Consider the following 21,251-nt stretch of genomic DNA (forward strand, 5'->3'; position numbering starts at 1 on the left):
ATCTTGTTCACGAGAATGTTATTTGAAACATGCTTTGTTGAATGCACCACTTTTATCGCACCCAGATCTTGACTAGAAATTTTTCCATTGCCACCGACAGTTCTAACACCGCTTTAGGTGTACATATTTTTCAGGAAATTGAAGAAGATGGTTGTACAGTAATTAAAATCATCGCATTTGCAAGTCGCATTCTGTCACCTGCTGAACGAAATTATTCTATTACAGAACTTGAAACATTATGTGTTGTTTGGGCTTTTACGAGATTTAGGCATTTTCTTTATGGACGACATACCACCGTTTACACAGACCACAGAGCGATACAGTTTTTACTTTCGGCTAAATTTACTCACGACAGATTAAGCAGATGGAAACTTTATTTGCAGGAATTTAATTTCACAATTGTTCACATTCCCGGCACACAAAATGTTGTAGCAGACGCACTATCTCGTTCTCTCAGCAACAATCAGCAAGACATCGCAACCAACTTCTGCAAAGCAAATTTCAGCGTCATGTACATTCAACAAGTTGCATTTGAAAATTTCATTTCGTCGTCATTACAGGACATAGCACAAGAGAAAAATAAAGACAATGTGTGGAAAGAGATTAAACACCTTTGGCAAGATAGGAATAATGTTACGATTAGAAACCATTACACTGTACACAATGACATTCTGTTTCGCCGCTCTCACCCTGACAGCATCAATTGGTTATTATGCATTCCTGACGAGCTTGTTAACAAATTAATCTGGTCTACTCATTTAAGTTACGCACATTACGGAGCCAGAAAATGTTTTCTTATAGTGAGACAGAACTGTTATTTTACCAACATGCAGAAACGTATACGACGAGTTTTAGCGTCAAGCAAAATCTGCCAGAAAGCTAAATCAGACACGACTTCACATATTCCTCCATTACATCCCATTGTACCTGTTAAATTGAGACATATGGCCGCTGTAGACATTTTTGGTCCGATTCCCAGAACTAATAGAGGTTTTTGCTACATCTTTGTCGCTGTTGAACTCACTTCAAAATTTGTTACGTTTACTCCGTTACGCAAAGCTACTGCTAAAACCGTTTCGAGAGCATTTATAAAACATTTTCTATTTCATGTAGGGCATGTGTTGAATGTAATTTCCGACAATGGATCACAGTTTCGATCTGCTATATGGACACGTATGCTACGAGCTAGAAACATTTCTCCGATCTATATATCCAGGTACCATGCTTCTTCGAACCCTTGTGAACGATTAATGTAAGAAATTGGTAAACTGTGTGGAATTTACTGCCATAAAAGACATATTGATTGGGACACACACATACTCTTATTCCAGGATGTAATTAATTCTATACCAATTGAATCTACTATGCTATCTCCGTCTATTATACTGAAAAATGTTGAACCACCTAACAAAATTAAAGAATTAGTAAACGTTCCTACATCTCGTCGACTACGACACCATGAAATAATTGACATTGCGCTGAATAACATCAAACGTGTCGCAGAGCGCCGGAGAAGACAGCAAAAACAGGTTTGTACACGCCGTGACTTTCACGTTGGACAGAAGATATTAGTACGTACACACTATTTATCCAACAGAATAAAAGGTAGGTGCAGTAAATTTGAACTTCTATACGCAGGTCCATATCGGATTCGCAGCATTCCTCACCCCAATGTTGTACACGTCGAAACTTTGAGAACCAGAAAATCCAAAGGAAACCACTACATATCGAATATTAAACCTTTTATTGAATGAAGATACTTTATGATTTAACATGCTGTAGTGCCATTTCCTAATTTTATGACCACTTATGCAATTATATTCACATGAACACTTACTGATGATTATCGTATTTTTCTTGGCAAGTGCCCGGCAAGGTAAGGTTAGCAGGTCGCTCTTCTTGTCGTTACATATCATATCTTATGAATAATTATGCAATTTTATCTAGTGACATATTAATTTTATTAAATTCTCTCTCCATTAAACTCTTTAATTCTCGCCTCTATTAACTACACAACATACAAGCTCAACACAAAGAAGGTCACATTTTTGTCATCATTTTTTTAATGTATGATTGTTTTCCTGTTTTATTTGTATGCACTATGAAATCGTTAAGATATAACAAACACCAGCTGACTTTGACATTTTGCCTTATGATATCTCAACATCATGACTATTTTACATTTTTTTGCTGCTACATTGTGATACACTGTGTACATTTTTGCTTCTGAACACTGTCTATGTTTTTGACGTGTTACGTTTTCTGTCATGCTATGCTGTATGCTCAATTATGTTACTATAAACCAGTTTTTATTCAGTGGATATATGATTTAAATGCAAGACATTAATCTTTGTTCATCATTTTCAGAAAGAAACAACGTGTAAAGGAAAGAAATTAAACAGAAATGGGAATTTCACCTTCGGAATGAACGAAAGAAGAGGCAATACCTTGTGAGGAAGAGTAAATGGATCAGGATTAACAAGCATTAACAAGAATATACTATACACATCATAGTATAGCAGTCTTAACTAATTTTTTCTTTCAGAATACGAGGCGATTGATGCAGGCTGTCAGACAGAACTACACATCTTAGTTTTAGTGATGAAATACGCTAGAAATAAGAAATAGTTGTATAATGAATAATGAAGTGACTTTTTTGCAGATGATAATGAATGATGATGAATAATGACGAAGAATATGCTACTATGGATAATGAAGTTTTTCTTTACAGGTGATGATAATAATGGAATTATGATAATATGGATAATGAAGTTTTTTCTTTACAGATGAGGATAATGTTAAAGTTTATGTATTTATGCTATGTAGTTATTTAAGTATTTGTTGCAGTTCGTTCTGACAGTATGTGTTATATTGCATAGTATGATGACTGAAGGTTTTGGAAAGGACAGCTAGGGAACACATTTTTTTATACACATTTCACTACCCGTTAATTCGAAGTTCACTACTTTTCAGCATAAAAAGCGTTTCTTCTTTCAGTTTAATAATCCATTTTTGTATATTTTGCAGGAGAAATTATTTATGAAATTAATGTGCTATAAGCAGTTGTTCATTAAACCCATGTCATTTATGAATGTGATTACATATACTCTACTTGTTTCATAATCTTGCTACAGCTGACTCATGACAAATGACGTTACACATCTTCATTTGCAGCAATAACTGAAAATCAAATATTTTCATTCTCCAGTAATTACCCAACGCAATGCATTGCTAGCAAATAATAATAATAATAATAATAATAATAATAATGCTTTGTAACTGGCCAATGATTGCCAATGATTACTATAATTAGATTAATGATGTGCATTATTCTGTAATACTATGTCACTTATTAACTCCTGTTTTCAATGATGATTTCTGATGGTTTGCAATTAGGCAATGAGTGCCAATGTTCTCTGTAAAACGTCTCATGAATATTATTATGTAATACTATGTCATTTATTAGCTCCTGTTTTCAATGATGACTTCTGATGGTTTGCAATTAGGCAATGAATGCCAATGTTCTCTGTAAAACTACTCATGAACATTATTCTGTAATACTACATACATGGTACAGAAATGTTCAATAACTGGGCAATGAGTGCCACCCATTACTAGTGTAATTCTCAATGAAGACTAGTATGTGACTTAATGTCCTTTACCTTCTAACGTAATTACCTGGAATTACTGCAATATCCGTTTGTCCTATATATCCTCATGATCATGGAGCACTATATTTGGTTTTTGCACTAATTCTACGTTGGTGTACCAGACAAGAACGTGGTGTTGACACGACATGCTGTCCACCACCATGAGCGATGGATATGCTATTATGCTCCCACTGTTTGGTGTACCTAATGTACTACCAAATTGGTAACATGGAATATTACTACAACATTTCAGTGTCTTGGCTACGCTGATTAATACTTCTGGGAAAAGAACTTTAGATTGCCTCACTTGGTGTTGTGCTTCTGTAGAAAGATATGGACTTTCAGTGCAGCTAAGTGCAACTTAAAATGCTACAACCATGACGCAATCCTTCCCTTTCCTATCCTAATTCTTTTAACATAGTAAAAATCATTTTGTTATCATGATTTGTATTCATGGCCTATACATTTTGTGATTTGCTGATATGTTCTGAACTACAGTGCATGTGCACTTTCGTCATTTTGTTAACATGATTTCTACTCATTGCATATACATTTTGTGATTTGCTGATATGTTCTGTACTACTGTGCGTGTGCACTTTTGTCATTTGTGAATATGTTTTGTACTCATTGTATATATATTTTGTCTTTGCCTGATATGCTCTGTACTCAGTGTATGTGGACTATATTTATTTTCTATACCTATATATATCTGTATATTATGTGATTGTAAAGTTAGTTAGTTACAAAAAAATTTGTTGCTCATGGCAAGTCCAAATGACTCACCATCGCTGCCAAATTTTTGCCCCCCCCAGTGGAGGATTATGAAACACGTATGTATTCATTACCAGCGATGGCGAGGCATGACAGAATCTCTGACCAGAGAGTTATTTATCGTTGCTAGTCTGCGCTTGACCACGCAAGTGTTCAGTTGTAACCTGTCTATAGTAGTAGTCAGTCGACAGAGTAGTGTGTAGCGAGTCGGTAGTAGTTGTAGTCAGTCGACAGAGTAGTGTGTAGCGAGTCGGCATGCGTCCGCGGTGTGCTCTGCCCACGAGTCTGGTCAGGATTGTGGTGGATGATGAGTATTGTTGTAGAAGGTAATGAAGCAGCATTGCGCACATCTAGTAATGTATGTTAATTGTAATTAATTTGTTCAAAAAATGCCCAATAATAATTTTTTTATAAAGTAACTCTTTTAAAGAAAAACATTCATTTCAATTTAAAGAATATTTCCTATGCATTTCCTCCAAGAATCAAAATTAAATATACGCCAGCATTGCACGAAGCTGTCGATAAATAAGAGCAGATATACTCGTAGATGCAGTTTTTATTAAGGCAAGAGTTTTTGCTTTTTTTATTCAGAATACAGGGCCGAAGGTCAGCCCTGCTGTCCTTATAAAATTTATCAGGTTTAATTATTTCACAGGGCCGAAGGTCAGCGCTGCTGCCCTTATAAAATTTACCAGATATTATTATTTCTGTTTGGAAGTTACATTTCCTACATGGTTCATTAGTTAATTAATATCATTGTGGGTTTATGATCAATCTGCATTCCTTAACGATATTTTGTGGGAAGACAACATTTGGGACAATTTCACTAATATTGATTTTTCAATAAAATTTTTACGGGGAGGTTACACCTTTCGCAGGCAAATAGCTCTACCAACTGAGCTACCCAAGCACGACTCACGCCTCGTCCTCACAGCTTTACTTCTGCCAGTATCTCGTCTCCTACATTCCAAACTTAGCCGTATCTCCGCAGTATCCTTTCTTTCAGGAGTGCTAGTTCTGAAAGGTTCGCAGGAGAGCTTCTGTGAAGTTTGGAAGGTAGGAGACGAGATACTGGCAGAAGTGAGGACGGGGCGTGAGTCATGCTTGGGTAACTCAGTTGGTAGAGCACTTGCCCGCGAAAGGCAAAGGTTCCCGAGTTCGAGTCTAGGTCCGGCACACAGTTTTAATCTGCCAGGAAGTTTCATATCAGCGCACACTCCGCTGCAGAGTGAAAATCTCATTCTGGTTCTGCACACTTACTCGCTGTACTGTACTCTGACATTCACCAACACAGCTCTGCGTATGTGGACCGCTGCCAGCGCCACCATGCGCCGACCGCTAGTCAAATGCACTGCATGGTCATACCTCGAGGTGATTTAAACCCACAAACCGCCCACCAGAGCGTTTTTTCACTATGTATCAGCATTATCCTTAATTTATGAGCATGAGTGTATATATATGTGTTTGTTTTCCATGTTTGACTGTACCTCGACTTCTGTTACATCTCTTCCCCAGCAATGATACTTGAATTTGGCCAAAGTTCCATCAGCCTAAAGATCGATTCTCACTTGATATGAATGGACCATCACATCACCAATCACTTCAGGGTATGTTCAGACTGAATGTCACATCCCGTCATTTTGCTTGCCGTGGTGGGATACAAAACGGGGCATGGAATATCTCCGATGTATGAGTATGCTGGAAGGGTGCCTCAGATGAAACCAAAAGGGATCCTGCTATGAAAAGAAATTGCACCCTAGACCATCAGTCTTGGTTGTCAGGCTGTGTGGCAGGTGAAAGTCAGCTAGGTATCCTACCACTGTCAGGGGCGCTTCCAGATATGTTTTTGGCCTAGAGTCTCATTGATTAGAGTAGAGTAGTCTACAGTGATGAGTCCTACTTCGAATTGATCCCGATGACCAGGAAGGACGTGTTTGGAGATGCCTCAGGGAGTGGTGGGAGTGGTGGGATCAGGAGTGATGGTTTGGGTGGCATTTCTTTTCAGAGCAGGACCCCTTTGGTTGTCATCTGTGACATCCTTACAGCACAGAGCTTCGTCGACGATATTGTATGCCCTGTTTTGTTGCCCTTCATAGCAAGCCATCCTGAGGTTACATTTCAGCAAGATAATGCCCAGCCACACAGGACAAACGTTTCTACTGCTTCTCTTCATGCTTATCAACTTGCTTGACCAGCAAGGTTGACAGATCTCTCACCAATTTAGAACGTCTGGAGCATTATAGGCAGAGACCTCCAAACAATTCGAGATTCTTACGATCTAACGCGCCAATTGGACAGAATTTTGCATGATATCACCCAGGAGGACATCCAAAAAGTCTATCAATCAATGTCAAGCAGAGAATCTGCTTACATAAGGACCAGACATGGACCAGTTCATTTCTGAGTTGTTCAATTTGTGAAGCTCTTTTTCCTGAATAAATCAACCCATTTTTTCTTAAGGGGCTCCGGAAAGGCTCAAAATCATGAAAAGTTAAATTTTTACTTTTTTGCGTTTTCTGAATCTGCAGACTATTACCTTTTAATCGATATATAATTTATTCAATTCCAAAGACTACAACTAAATTTAAATTTTTTTTGAAGTGTGTTCTACATGGGCGTGACCCACTGTGGCGCTGTTAAACTGCTGTCAAATGGTGTTATTATTAACGTCCGTGTTCATCAGGTACATTTTAGTGATATGAGATAAAGTATGTGTTGTGGCTAACCTGTGATGGTTCAATATATATCGCTGGTGTGATTGCGATTGTTTCATGTTTATTTACTCTGTCGTTATCTCGAAAATATTCGTAATTAATTCTGTTTCTTGAGTCTCTGTTTTGTTGAAGTATAATAATGAGTAAAAGTAAAGTTATTAGAAATCCTCTGAAGGCTTTTAAGAAAAGGAGAAATGTTGGAAAGCCAAAGGTATGAGTTATTACTGTAAACAATAAAGACGATGAAAATCCCCAACATAGCTTGTGTCCCAAAGAAGAAGACAGTTGGTGTAAATACACTCCTGGAAATGGAAAAAAGAACACATTGACACCGGTGTGTCAGACCCACCATACTTGCTCCGGACACTGCGAGAGGGCTGTACAAGCAATGATCACACACACGGCACAGCGGACACACCAGGAACCGCGGTGTTGGCCGTCGAATGGCGCTAGCTGCGCAGCATTTGTGCACCGCCGCCGTCAGTGTCAGCCAGTTTGCCGTGGCATACGGAGCTCCATCGCAGTCTTTAACACTGGTAGCATGCCGCGACAGCGTGGACGTGAACCGTATGTGCAGTTGACGGACTTTGAGCGAGGGCGTATAGTGGGCATGCGGGAGGCCGGGTGGACGTACCGCCGAATTGCTCAACACGTGGGGCGTGAGGTCTCCACAGTACATCGATGTTGTCGCCAGTGGTCGGCGGAAGGTGCACGTGCCCGTCGACCTGGGACCGGACTGCAGCGACGCACGGATGCACGCCAAGACCGTAGGATCCTACGCAGTGCCGTAGGGGACCGCACCGCCACTTCCCAGCAAATTAGGGACACTGTTGCTCCTGGGGTATCGGCGAGGACCATTCGCAACCGTTTCCATGAAGCTGGGCTACGGGGTCCCGCACACCGTTAGGCCGTCTTCCGCTCACGCCCCAACATCGTGCAGCCCGCCTCCAGTGGTGTCGCGACAGGCGTGAATGGAGGGACGAATGGAGACGTGTCGTCTTCAGCAATGAGAGTCGCTTCTGCCTTGGTGCCAATGATGGTCGTATGCGTGTTTGGCGCCGTGCAGGTGAGCGCCACAATCAGCACTGCATACGACCGAGGCACACAGGGCCAACACCCGGCATCATGGTGTGGGGAGCGATCTCCTACACTGGCCGTACACCACTGGTGATCGTCGAGGGGACACTGAATAGTGCACGGTACATCCAAACCGTCATCGAACCCATCGTTCTACCATTCCTAGACCGGTAAGGGAACTTGCTGTTCCAACAGGACAATGCACGTCCGCATGTATCCCGTGCCACCCAACGTGCTCTAGAAGGTGTAAGTCAACTACCCTGGCCAGCAAGATCTCCGGATCTGTCCCCCATTGAGCATGTTTGGGAATGGATGAAGCGTCGTCTCACGCGGTCTGCACGTCCAGCACGAACGCTGGTCCAACTGAGGCGCCAGGTGGAAATGGCATGGCAAGCCGTTCCACAGGACTACATCCAGCATCTCTACGATCGTCTCCATGGGAGAATAGCAGCCTGCATTGCTGCGAAAGGTGGATATACACTGTACTAGTGCCGACATTGTGCATGCTCTGTTGCCTGTGTCTATGTGCCTGTGGTTCTGTCAGTGTGATCATGTGATGTATCTGACCCCAGGAATGTGTCAATAAAGTTTCCCCTTCCTGGGACAATGAATTCACGGTGTTCTTATTTCAATTTCCAGGAGTGTATAACAAAGGATTGCTAACTGGTGAAGTGTACACTCATAAGCATAGTCTGCCTCATACAATAATGGAGGTGATAAAACCTATTTTCAGAGACTTAGCAGCACCTGAACTGTTGAAAAAGTGTATTCACGGAAAAACTCAAAACCCCAATGAAAGTGTAAATAGTGTTATATGGTCGAGAATCCCCAAGACTGTATTTGTTGGAATAGAAACACTTCACTTTGGTGTGTAGATGCTGTTGCGACTTTCAATGGTGGCAACATTGTAAGGTGCAAGGTATTTAGAAATATGGGAATGAAGATAGGTTCTAACATGGTACGAGCAATGCTTGCTTTAGACAAGGAACGCCTTCGGGCTGCAGACAGGGCTGTAAAGAGTCTAGAAATACAAGCAAGAGTAAACAGGAGGAGGAACAAGAGGAAGCTGGAGGAGGAGTTTGCAGAGGATGAAGATAATCCATCCTATGGACCTGGAATGCACTAAGAAGTTAATCCAATCTTTGTCGCTCGTTTCCCAAAACTTTTATTTTCTCATACTAATTACATATTTTCTATGGATCTTCCGAACATATTTGTTTCAAACTTTCAGTAAATGTTACACACCTTCTGCATAATTTAACACAGCCTTTTTCCAAAAAACTGTATATTTTTGAATATATAAATAAAAAATTGCAAAAAAGTGTTGTGAATTTTCATTACAATTGAAAAAAAATCATCTTTAATAACTGAACTAAAATTTTGTAAAATCCCTGTGTTAAGTTGTAGCCCATATTCCAATAAATAATCTGTAAAAAGTTCAACTTCCTACCTCAAATACTTTGTGAGGAAAGATGTAATTTATAAGCGTTATTTTAACATTGCAAGTATAGGGCGTTCCGGAGCCCCTTAAATCATAGTCATTGTTTGCACATGTGCAATACATCTACCGATTTTCGCCCCATTCGGATAATTTCTTTGTGGTATGCCTTCTTTTTTATTGTTTTTAGAGTGTACTTGCTAAGAAGTGGCCCTCTAGGTTACAGTAAGTAATTTCATCAGATTTTCATCCATGCTCAGTTAATACTAACACATGAAGTAAATATTCATTTACAAAGGGATGCAACACATTAAGCTTATTTCTAACAAGGGAACCTCCCCATCGCACCCCCTCAGATTTAGTTATAAGTTGGCACAGTGGATACGCCTTGAAAAACTGAACACAGATCAATTGAGGAAACAGGAAGAAGTTTTGTGGAACTGTGAAAAAATAAGCAAAATATCAAACTGAGTAGTTGCCTGAAGATAGGCAACATCTAGGACACTGGCAACGCAGGAGTGCTGTGGACTGGTGGTAACGTGAGCAGCTGTGGAATGAAAGGTCCTTGGTTCAAATCTTCCATCGAGTGAAAAGTTTAATCTTTTATTTTCAGTTTATGTGATAAACTCTTAAGTTTTCATCACTTTTTTGGGAGTGATTATCACATCCACAAGAAAACCTAAATCGGGCAAGGTAGAAGAATCTTTTTACCCATTCGCCAAGTGTACAAGTTAGGTGGGTCGACAACATATTCCTGTCATGTGACGCACATGTCGTCACCGGTGTCGTATAGAATATATCAGATGTGTTTTCCTGTGGAGGAATCGGTTGACCTATGACCTTGCGATCAAATGATTTCGGTTCCCATTGGAGAGGCACGTCCTTTCGTCTACTAATCGCACGGTTTTGCGATGCGGTCGCAAAACACAGACACTAAACTTATTACAGTGAACAGAGACGTCAATGAACGAACGGACAGATAATAACTATGCAAAAATAAAGAAAGTAAAATTTTCACTCTAGGGAATACTTGAACCAAGGACCTCTTCTTCTGCAGCTGCTCACACTACCACAGGACCACAGCACTCGTGAGCTCATGTTCTCCTTGATGTTGCATATGTGGCCCGTGGACTACTCAGTTTGTATATTTTGCTTATTTTTTCGCAGTTCCACACAACTTCTTCCTGTTTTCTCAGTTGATCTGTGTTCAGTTTATCAAGGCCTATCCACTGTACCAAGTTATAACTAAATCTGAGGGGGCGTGCGATGGGGAGGTTTCCTTGTAAGTTACTGTGTATTTAGGTTCATAATGCATAAGTTTTGTGTCATTTTTTTGTTGGTCACTGTGATTGTCTTCCTTTATAAAGCACTGAACTGGTTCACTTACGTAAGTATTGGGTCCAGGCGTCAAGGGAGAGTTTATTTCTCTTTGGCCATGGTGAATTTCCGGAGCTGCAACTTATATTCTGTCCGCCCTGCTATCATAGGAGATGCTGAAATGCCTGCCATCTCTGTACAAAATACTGATGTGTCTACCATCTCTGGTGTTGCAGAAACTGGAAGTGTATAGTCTGCAACATTTGACTTAGTAAGTGTTGCTGAAGAATGTGTGGAATGTAAGGACTTTGTTCTCTAGTGTTACCTCCAGTTGATCTGTCACCTTCATGCTATTCATAATACTTTCTATCTTAATTACTTGTTTGTAAGGTCGCCTTTCTTGAAGTTTCTTGATAAAGTGGACCTGCTTAGCAGGACCACAAAAATCTTGTGATTGGTCTTTTGACTATACTTTTGCTGTAGACTGATCTTCCTATACCTTTGCTCATCACTTACCTGTCGACATCACTATGGTTGTACTACTTGGTCACTTTCATATGGATACTTCCATTTAAGTGATACTGCAGGTTATAGTTGCTTATTTGCAGAGATGACTTCAACCGTAGTTATTGCCATTTATTCTTTTTCCTGTACCATTTATGGAGTCCTTGAGAAGTATACTAGTCTATGTTCTCAGGGAGACTTAAAAATTGAGTGTCTTAGTAAGATTCCATTATTTTGGTTGTTTTCCTGTTTGTTCCCTTGGTTTCATCTCTGATGCAATACGAGTTTTCAGCATCATATCTGTAGGGTATCCCAACTGTGATTACATTTGTGCGTTGACAGTTTATTAATGTTGATGTTAGAGTATCTATAGTTATGCCTTTTTGGCTACATCATTTGTTCCTTCTTAGTTGACAGCAGTAGTTTCCCCTCAACAACGTCACCGTCAAATCGTTGCATCTGAGAAACTTTGATGGCAACTTGAATGGCGTCCCATTTACGACTTATGTGACAGCCACCATTTGAAATGCACTGTGGAATTTTTTGACACCGCGTGACGTGACGTGATGTGGCGACAAGCTTGAATTGGCGTTAAAAACTTTTCACGGTTTGAACAAAACTGTTATAAAAAGGAATACATTTCAAGTAATACTGTAACTTATAGTGGTATGCATAAATTTAACTTTATAAAACAAAAAGAAAGTGTAAATATACTAATACCCAGATATAACCTAATACATGTAGTATTGTGATAACATATTGTGTGACTCCAAATATGAGTATGATATTGTGTTTCTTACCTTGTCTTGTATTACAATGTCATTCAAAATACAGAATGTACTGTATGAAACCAAAATAAAAATGAGATCAACTAAAACTCTATCTGGAGCAAAGATGGATGGGGGAGCAAAAGCTTTTTGTTTAGTTTCAGCATCCCGGTAAATTGTAGGTTCTTAGGTACTTAGAGGAAGCACAAGTAGTTTACAGCAAATCGTAGTCATATGGTGACATGTTGGAGACCGTGGCTGTTGTTTGAAGACAAATGTTGATGGTGTTAGGACAGCAACCAGCCCCAAATTCACTTAGAGTTCCTTTATTCAAAGGAAACCGTTACCGTTTTCGAATCGTTGTGATTCATCATCAAACGGTTTACATGCTTTCTTTCTGACATTTGGTGTGTTTTTATAGATTAATTGTCCTAAAATATGAATAAAACATAATTATAAACACGCCACAGAAAGATGGTTGCGTTACAGATTTTCGTTGCATGTGACTTAATTTTATGTTTCTTGAAAGCTGGTATATTTCTCATTACCTGGTGAGGTAAGCTTAATGCAATTTTGTCACAGCCACGGTCTCCAACATGTCATCATATGACAAAATTGCATTAAGCTTATCTCGCCAGGTAATGAGAAATACACATGCTTTTAAGAAACATAAAATTAAGTCACATGCAACGAAAATCTGTAACGCAACTATCTTTCTGTGGCGTGTTTATAATTATGTTTTATTCATGTTTTAGGACAATTAATCTATAAAAACACACCAAATGTCAGAAAGAAAGCATGTAAACCGTCTGATGATGAATCACAACGATTCGAAACCGGTAACGGTTTCCTTTGAATAAAGGAACTCTAAGTAAATTTGTGGCTGACTGCTGTCCTAACACCGTCAACGTTTGTCGTAGTTAATTATTAATGCAATTGTCGTATCTTGTCCGCTCTTATTCCCGAAGGTTCTCGTGGTTCACTTCACACCAAACGAGGGGCGTAAGAAGCTATGAAATAGAAACAGTTAGAATGACTGAAGTCGCTGGAAACGATCCTAAACCTACGACATAAAGTAGCTAAAGCATTATGTGTATTTAGTAGAGGTGGGCTAATATATTTCAGGAAACTTCGACGCAAACAATCGAAAGAATATTCGATAGTATAATCAGTAGCAGAGATGACGATTGTAGAAATGTATTTCGCGGCTAGTGTTATCAATGGCTTGTTCAAAATGCGCTGAAGTATGCAGTAAAAAATAACTGGTGAAACTTTATGGCCGTAGGTAGGAAGTTGTAATTTATGTTCTGAACTGTTTAAGATAAATAAAAACTTTATATGACATAGAACGATCGTGAATTTACTTGTGCCAGAAGCCGTAATTTAATTTGGTGTCATGTTCTACAACAGTGTCGGGTGAGAAAGGTAATTCGATTCTGTAAATTTTAAATTAATTGGTAACCTACGCGCGTGACCGTATTAAAATTGATTTGTATCCAGTGTTTTAACATGTGATTTTATGTGTTGAGATGCGCAAACAAATGTGCGCACTACCAGTAATGTTTGGATTAGTTCATTGCGGTGCGCGGAGGATAGGACGCAGTGTTGTATTTGTGTTGAGTGGGTGGTATAGAATTTATGCTTGATTCGAGCATGAGGTGTAAAAATTTATTTTTAATTAATTTGTTGGAAAATTGTAATTGTGAACCTTACGTACGCAGCAACGAATTGGATGCAGCGATGTAGCTTAAGACTGTCAAAAGGACAAGCCGGCGTTTGTTTATTGAGCGATGGATGTTTCTGTTAAGGTTAGTTGCCCCTATCAGGATATTTGTAAGTTGTGTTTAACTTCACTATAGAATCCAAACGGTGTGAGAAAATGTATTCTATCACATCGTACGTGTATTTTATATTGCAGATTTGAGGGAAACATAATGGTTCATCCTTTTAATGTTATGCATCATTGTAATGTATGTAGCAGATTAAACGACAGTTTTAGCGAATAACAGAAAAGCGTATGAATATATGTTGAAAAATTAGTGCAATATCAAGAACTTCTAATTACAGCTGGTATTTGATCTGGTTTGTGTTGTGCCGAATTTTGCAGATGAAAGAATGTGTGGAATGCTGTTAATTTGTTTGTGTACCATCGTTAAAGCATCTAATTGACATTTGTTGTTCGTTGCTGAATAAACATACGCCGTGTTACCGCGCTAATTGATGGTGAGGCAATCTTCATAGGTGAAGCTATACAATTTCACCTCTGTGAAAAATACCACTCAGTTTGTCAGGTGAGCAGAGAGATTTAAAAAGAATTCCGTTAAGAATTAAGAGTTTTGGTAGTTTTCAGTAATCTAATAATTGATATAGACGTACTCGTTAAACTCTTATGTGGATGTCCAGTGGTAAAATTTCTACTGCTTTAGATTACTCCTCCTCATTAATCTAAGGAGTAGGCTACATAGTTACAATACTTAAATTGTTTTAATCATTAATATCTGTCCCTCCCCCTCACTTCCCAGAATAGATGGTGATTAAAGCCATTTAGGCCTAAATGAATTAGATGTTGTTTGAATCTGAGCTGTTACATTGTAGTCCTAAAGTTATTTTGACTTTGGTAGATTATGGAAGAGAAAATCCCCTGGGTGAGCAGGCCATGTCATACTCATCTTAAAATGTCAAGGATTCTTCTGCAGCCTTTCTCAGGAGTATTGTGGTATATCGAGGAAACTGAAATCTTTTGGCTGTCAGTGTCAAATCTACTTACGAAATATGGTTTTCCTGTGCTTTTTTGATGTTTTAGCTTATGCTGGTACCTTACATAGTGGTACATTTATGATTATTTCCTCCTAAATTTGCAGTTTATGTTTAGATCATGGATCGTGTGTAAATAGCATGTTCTGCTGTTTCTCGAATTTAAAATAAATGAGAGTAACAGATTTCCCATCCCTTGATGTACACAGTAATTTCCTACAGCCGAACTGAAGTGCCTTTGAAAGGTGTGTTGTTCAAAAACCTCGATAAGCTTCATTGCTGTTACCACAGTGTTATAACATATTTTATACAAATTTCATATGGACACAAAAAAGGGGAGGGCACTGAAGTGACCAAAATGTGGTTGTTGTGGATCATTGTTTACCCAAAATATTGCTTCAGCAGTGGTTGTAAAATGGAATATATGCCTAAATTGAAGATGTGGATGGTAATCTCAGCACGATAACTTAAGGAAATGGGATACACAGTGCAATCGCTAACTTTTGACCTACTACCCAGTTCTCCATAGAAATTGTGGGTTGACCGAAGCGTACGGGGCTGTTTTGTGTGCACATGACACAAGGGGCATTATCACTGGCTGAATTAAGTAAATGATATATCATGTTTTAGGGGGAGATTCAGTTGAACATTTTCACAGAAATTCCTAAATTTAATATTTTATGTTAATTTGTAACTAGAATTAGCACTGTAATATGGTAATGTAAAGTCATTTACTGTATTTGCAATGCACGTCTTTGAGTTCTTCCACATCCCAGTGACCACCCTTCATGGAACCTATGGAAAGTAATGTAAATTCAAAGCCAATAGGCTTATTTGGAAATACGGAAGCGTCCGATCCCGCCCAATTGCTTTGACCCATGACGTCACAAATATGGCTGAAACGACCATAAACCACGATTCCAATATGGCGCATATAAAGTTGGTACGTACACATTATGAGGACGAAAATACATCGAGAAACAAACACACACACTTTCCACAAAAAGCATAATGACACTAACGCGACAAGCGCGGGAAATGGGGTGTTTTTGGGTGAGGGCAAACTAAATATAAACAAATTTGGACACCAACCCGCATACAAAACCACAGAAAACGACGAAAAAAAAAACGGCATCACAAAACTCCCCAAATACCACTAAACACAATATCATCTGGAATCGGACACTTCCCTTGACCTATATAGCTCAACAGCAGCTCCCGATCCCATAAATTAGGGTCAAACACTTCCCTTGGTCTATATAGCTCAAAAACCTCTCCCGATACCAACATCAACATACACAGCCACACATTGGGATCGAACACTTCCCTTGACCTGCGCACTGTTAATTTTATCCGTCATATCCATTCCTGAACAACAACAACAACCGATTAATTTTACTAAAATTACCACACGATGTACTGCGAACAACACTAAATTAACCTTCACACAAAATCGTTAACTCACTGAAACGAATTCCACTACAAAACAGACCCGACACTCAAACAGAGCCCATTACACCACATAAACGAAAACCCTCAACATACCACCAGAGAGCACAACAAACCACAACACGACAACATCTACAAACACGCCACACTCACAAACCAAACTCCGCGCCATTATGACGTCACACACAACACCCTTACGTCACGGGTCAAAGCCGACGCGTGGGATCGGACGCTTCTGTCGACCCGCTTATTTTTATCTGGAGTAAAACACTGCTGCTTAGAGCCTATTTTCCCTAGTTCTGTTCCATCTGACATTCATCGCAATGGTGGGTCATTCCGTGACAATTGAGCTAAAAAGAAAAAGGGGGGGGGATATTCTCTTTCTTTTCCACATTTTACAGTTAGAAAATTTTGATTTTTTTGACATAGTGATGGTGCAAAATTACAGTTTCTAAATATAAATAAAAATAATAATTCAAACAGTGGAAAGTCCAGGATGGAATAACAACAATGTGGAGAAGATAGATTGCTACTCACCACTTAGAGAAGGCATCGAGTCGTAGACAGGCACAATAAGCAGGACTGTTAAAGTACTTACGCTTTTCGACAAAGTCCCTCTCCTGAAATAGAAAAAGGCACATGTGCAACACTAAATACCACATAAAGGGATGGGATAATGGCCAAAATATTTTTACAAAATAAATTTGAAGGCATGGACTATCAAATGAAAAACTAAAATTTTGGGATTTTTGTTTTTTTTTGGGATTTTTTTTTCTATAGAACCAATTATTTACAACTTTTTTCTGTTCTTAGTCTTACTGCCCATCTTAATAAATAATATCTTATTTGACACGCAAGGAAAGAGAGGTAATGTAAATTATGTAGTCCCAGAGAAAGTGCAAATGTTTTAGTTTTCTGGGTTATGAAATATTTAAATACCACTTTCAGTGAAGCAGGGTACTCACCTTTGAAATGAAAGGATCTTAATGAAAACTGTAAAAAGCGGTGTATAAAAGTTAAATTTTTAGTCAGGAGAAGATGTAAAAAAGAAAATAATAGTTGCTTTAGACATTGAAGTGTCAGAAAATATTAGTTTTGGGAATACTGCAGAAGAGAAAGCTGTGTATATGGACTTGATGCTTGATAACATTAGGAACAATTTACACCAAGCTACGAAGAAGAGGAGTATAAGTTGCCGAGTATACAAACATTATTACTTCACAAAATACAATAGTTTGTATATTTTTAAGTTTCTGATTACTCAATTCAGCAAAGATTGGACCTGTACTTCATCATTTATGGGAGTACAGCAGGTAATAGTGTTGTAGCCAATACTGAATGCTTTGCCCACTTCACTTTGCTTTGTGTTGTGTAGTGCACACTCTTTTCTGCTTCTGAAATGAGTGAAGGACCTACTACAGGTCCAGAGCTACTCCTACCACCTCAAAAAGGATCTGCAGACCCTCTGACCATATGTCAGCTGTATTTCATATTTCTCACGTCTCGTACCTTCCAGTGCCCTCAACCTCACATGTACCTTTGTGTCATGGATACAGTTATTGCAGAAGGTTGCTCTTGAGGCCACAAATGTGTCAAAACAGAGAGCAGACATGGTTGTTCTGTGGATAAACTTATAGTTGCAGTGATTAAAAAATATCGTCATATGTTAGGTCCTTCAACGAGTAACATCATTAGATAGGGAGTAAAATAGTGATTGATTCCAACTGTGAGTCATTTTGTGAAGTGTAGTATTTACATTTCTCAACATTTAAAACAAGTAGCTAATCTTTGCACTACTTTGAAATCTTGTCAAGGTCTGCCTCCCTCCTCCCCGCAACCCTCGAGCTGGTGCCTATGTGTAATGTGCGACAGTCACAATCTACCGTTCCAGTGTTGTTTTGCAATTGTAACCCTTTACCTGTTGCTTCATTGCAGATTCAGCTGACACAATGGTAAGTTGTATTGTCATACATTCAAGTAAGCAGCAATAATATAAATAAGCTGTGAGCTAGGTAAAGAAATAATTTACGATCTGTGCATGATAATGACCCCTATTCTTAGCTAGCAGCACAATCCCACACTGAGGCAGTTATCTGCAACAAAATTAGCAATCAAATAACTGGTTGGTGGTGATGTATTGCAGTTGCACTGTTTAATGCTTTGAGTGGGCCATTGGTGTACGGTGACACTTGTATGAGGCAGCAGAGTGATGTAATGGAGGTTTATTTAATTATTGTTTAAGTAAACAGTGATGTAGCTTTTATAATGTAAGTTTATTTTATTGTTCTTTAAGTAAGATTAAATTGTAATTTTGCTCATGCATGTTTATCTTTGTTACATAAAGACAGCTATTAGTTGTTGTTGTTGTTGTTGTTGTTGTTTTTGTTTTATCCATCTGTCTATCACATTTACAAGGATATTGGATGTCTTATGCTGCTACAGAAAAAAATTAATGAATAACTACAATCATTTAAATTACTTCAGATTGGTTTTTGACAAGAATAGAACAACCAGTTGGCCATGACCTTATAGTAGACACCAATCCAGCATTTGCCTGAATTACTTTAAAGAAACCAAGGATAATTAAATAATTGGTACTGGATGGGACTGCAGCCTCCATCCTCCCAGAAATGAGTACAGTCTGTTTAAAACAGCGTAACTTCATATGTTTGACCCTTAGTGTAAAGGATTGTTTTGCAAAGATGTTATTGGGTTGTGTGTGCATGACCAATGCCCTCCCCTCCCACCCTCTGTCCAACCGAAACATTGGTTGGGATGACCCTGAGCTGTAGCATAACATGAGGTGTAGGAAGGTCGAAAGGTGATAATTTGTCTGAGAGTTGGCGAAGCCATTGATTGTGAATGTGAAGTATAGGTTGTGTTAACAGATTGGTATGGAGTGTATTTTGATGTTCATTGTTGTGCCATATTCCCGGTATTCTCACAGAGGTGGTAAGATGGCAACCTAAGAATTTAGTCATGTTCGGTACATGGATAACTATACGTCTAAATAGGACTGCCAGATAGCACTGACCCTAACTCTAACCTTCTTGAGAAATTCAGGTTTGAAGGCTCAAGGGTGTGTACCCAGTCATTATTCGGACACCAGTTTCCCTTTTAGAGACCACCTACTCAGTGAAGAGTTGACCTACAGACATCAATTTCTTTTATGCCTCTAATATGTAGGCCACTAAATTGATATAATATGTAAGAAGATTTCTTAAGAAAAATGCACTTTCTCAATGCTGTGCTTTAAATTTTTCGCTGAAATGTTTATGTATCTGGTAGCAATCTTTGGTGCAAATGAAAATATCCTAAGTCACTTTATTCATTGACAAAGAATAAAATAAAAATGCCACTTACAAATACGATCCACATTTGCCACTACAGGGAATTGGTAAACAAGACCCATGTGTAGTCCTTGAGATACTTGTGGTTGACCTGTAAACAATTATCATTTTTCGTAGTATGTATGTTGTATTTCACTGTTAAATGTCTTTTCAGTGAGAAGAATTAAAATAGACTTTTGGATGCTCAAATGTGGTGATTATATCTTTATTCTGTTACTATAAATTAAACGGACAACTTCGGTGAAGAAAAAAGGAAATATTCTAGCAGCAGTAAGAGACAATAACTTTTTACATACATAGCAGTATATATAGATATATAAACATTGTGCAAAGAACAGTTTCATAAACAAATGAAAATATAAAAAAGAAATTATGTTTTTAAAACTCTTCCATCTTGTTTGCCTTGACCTCTTGATCCAAAAACAAAATGAGTTCACTTAAAGGCAAGATAAGCAATTTTTTCTGAGCACTTAGTGTCAAGTTTATACAACTGTGCACCATGACTTTGTAGTCATGGGACCTCTACGTTACATATAACATTGGAGAAAGGGGCCCAAACAGCATCTTTCCTATTCTGCCATCAAAGGAATTCTGAGTCACCAGGAGACATGTAGTTAAACTCAGCATCTTTAAATTCATGTGATACCTGGAACTTGTGTCCTAGGTATCAGTTCTCATCGTATCTGAAAGCAATGTACAGCCTGACTTGCAGCTGTTCCAGTGAAGTATTCATGACCTGCCATTGCAACAATACTCTAATTTGCATCTGGTGAGTCTTCATTAAAAATGTGTTAGTGGCAATGACTAGAGATGCATAGTGTAATAGTGTTACTGGAACTGTCCTCATTGTACTGTACCTGTGTTCAATGAAACCTTCATACAATTTGCTCTGCTATGAAGAAACAAAAAAACATAATGCCCTGTATTTTGTGGAGTGCCCATGTGAACAGTGCAGCCTTTATGCCCATGTAATAGAGCCCCTCACTCAGAAATTGTAGAGTTCAACTTGCATTGAATGGACTGATGTCTTATCAGTTCCTCAACATTCATGGAGCACTGTCAGTGTAGCATATACGGTTGGAGTCACAGAGTAAATGATACATGTAGCAAGAAAAGTTAGGCTGTAATGTTTTGTTTCTCTTGTACTCTAGAGTGATTAAAAGGTGTTACCCGAAATTGTGAAATGACATAGTGATGTTTTACGAAGACAACAATTTTTTAAGACTTTGTGCAAGGTAGGAAAGAGTATGTTTCTGCCATGGCAAATAACAAGAAGATTCTTGTGCAGAAAAGACTTACTTTAGTTAATTTGAAAGACTTGTACCCAAGATACTGTATGAAATATAGGGGGTTAAACAAATTCTGTGAAGGTTTCTTGGAACCCGGGTCAGTACAATGAAGGCTGTTCCAGGAACTCTTATCACACCATGTATTTATAGTTATTGTTACTATCATGTTTC

General features: G+C 38.6%; 1 protein-coding gene across 2 annotated transcripts in view; it reads left to right on the top strand.

The window, feature by feature from the left end:
- The first annotated feature begins 13,526 nt into the window (after positions 1-13,526).
- The window catches only part of LOC126210229 (uncharacterized), a 167,965-nt gene continuing 160,240 nt past the window's right edge, over positions 13,527-21,251 (top strand). Inside the window, exon 1 of one of the 2 annotated variants that reach the window (XM_049939415.1) lies at positions 13,527-13,663. The gene's annotated coding sequence lies outside the window, so the exon portion shown is untranslated. Of the gene's footprint in view, positions 13,664-13,959; positions 14,047-21,251 lie in introns of those variants that run through there. The other variant, XM_049939414.1, reaches the window with a different exon arrangement.

Source organism: Schistocerca nitens, chromosome 10 (genome assembly GCF_023898315.1).
Source record: "Schistocerca nitens isolate TAMUIC-IGC-003100 chromosome 10, iqSchNite1.1, whole genome shotgun sequence".
Taxonomy (NCBI): domain Eukaryota; kingdom Metazoa; phylum Arthropoda; class Insecta; order Orthoptera; family Acrididae; genus Schistocerca; species Schistocerca nitens.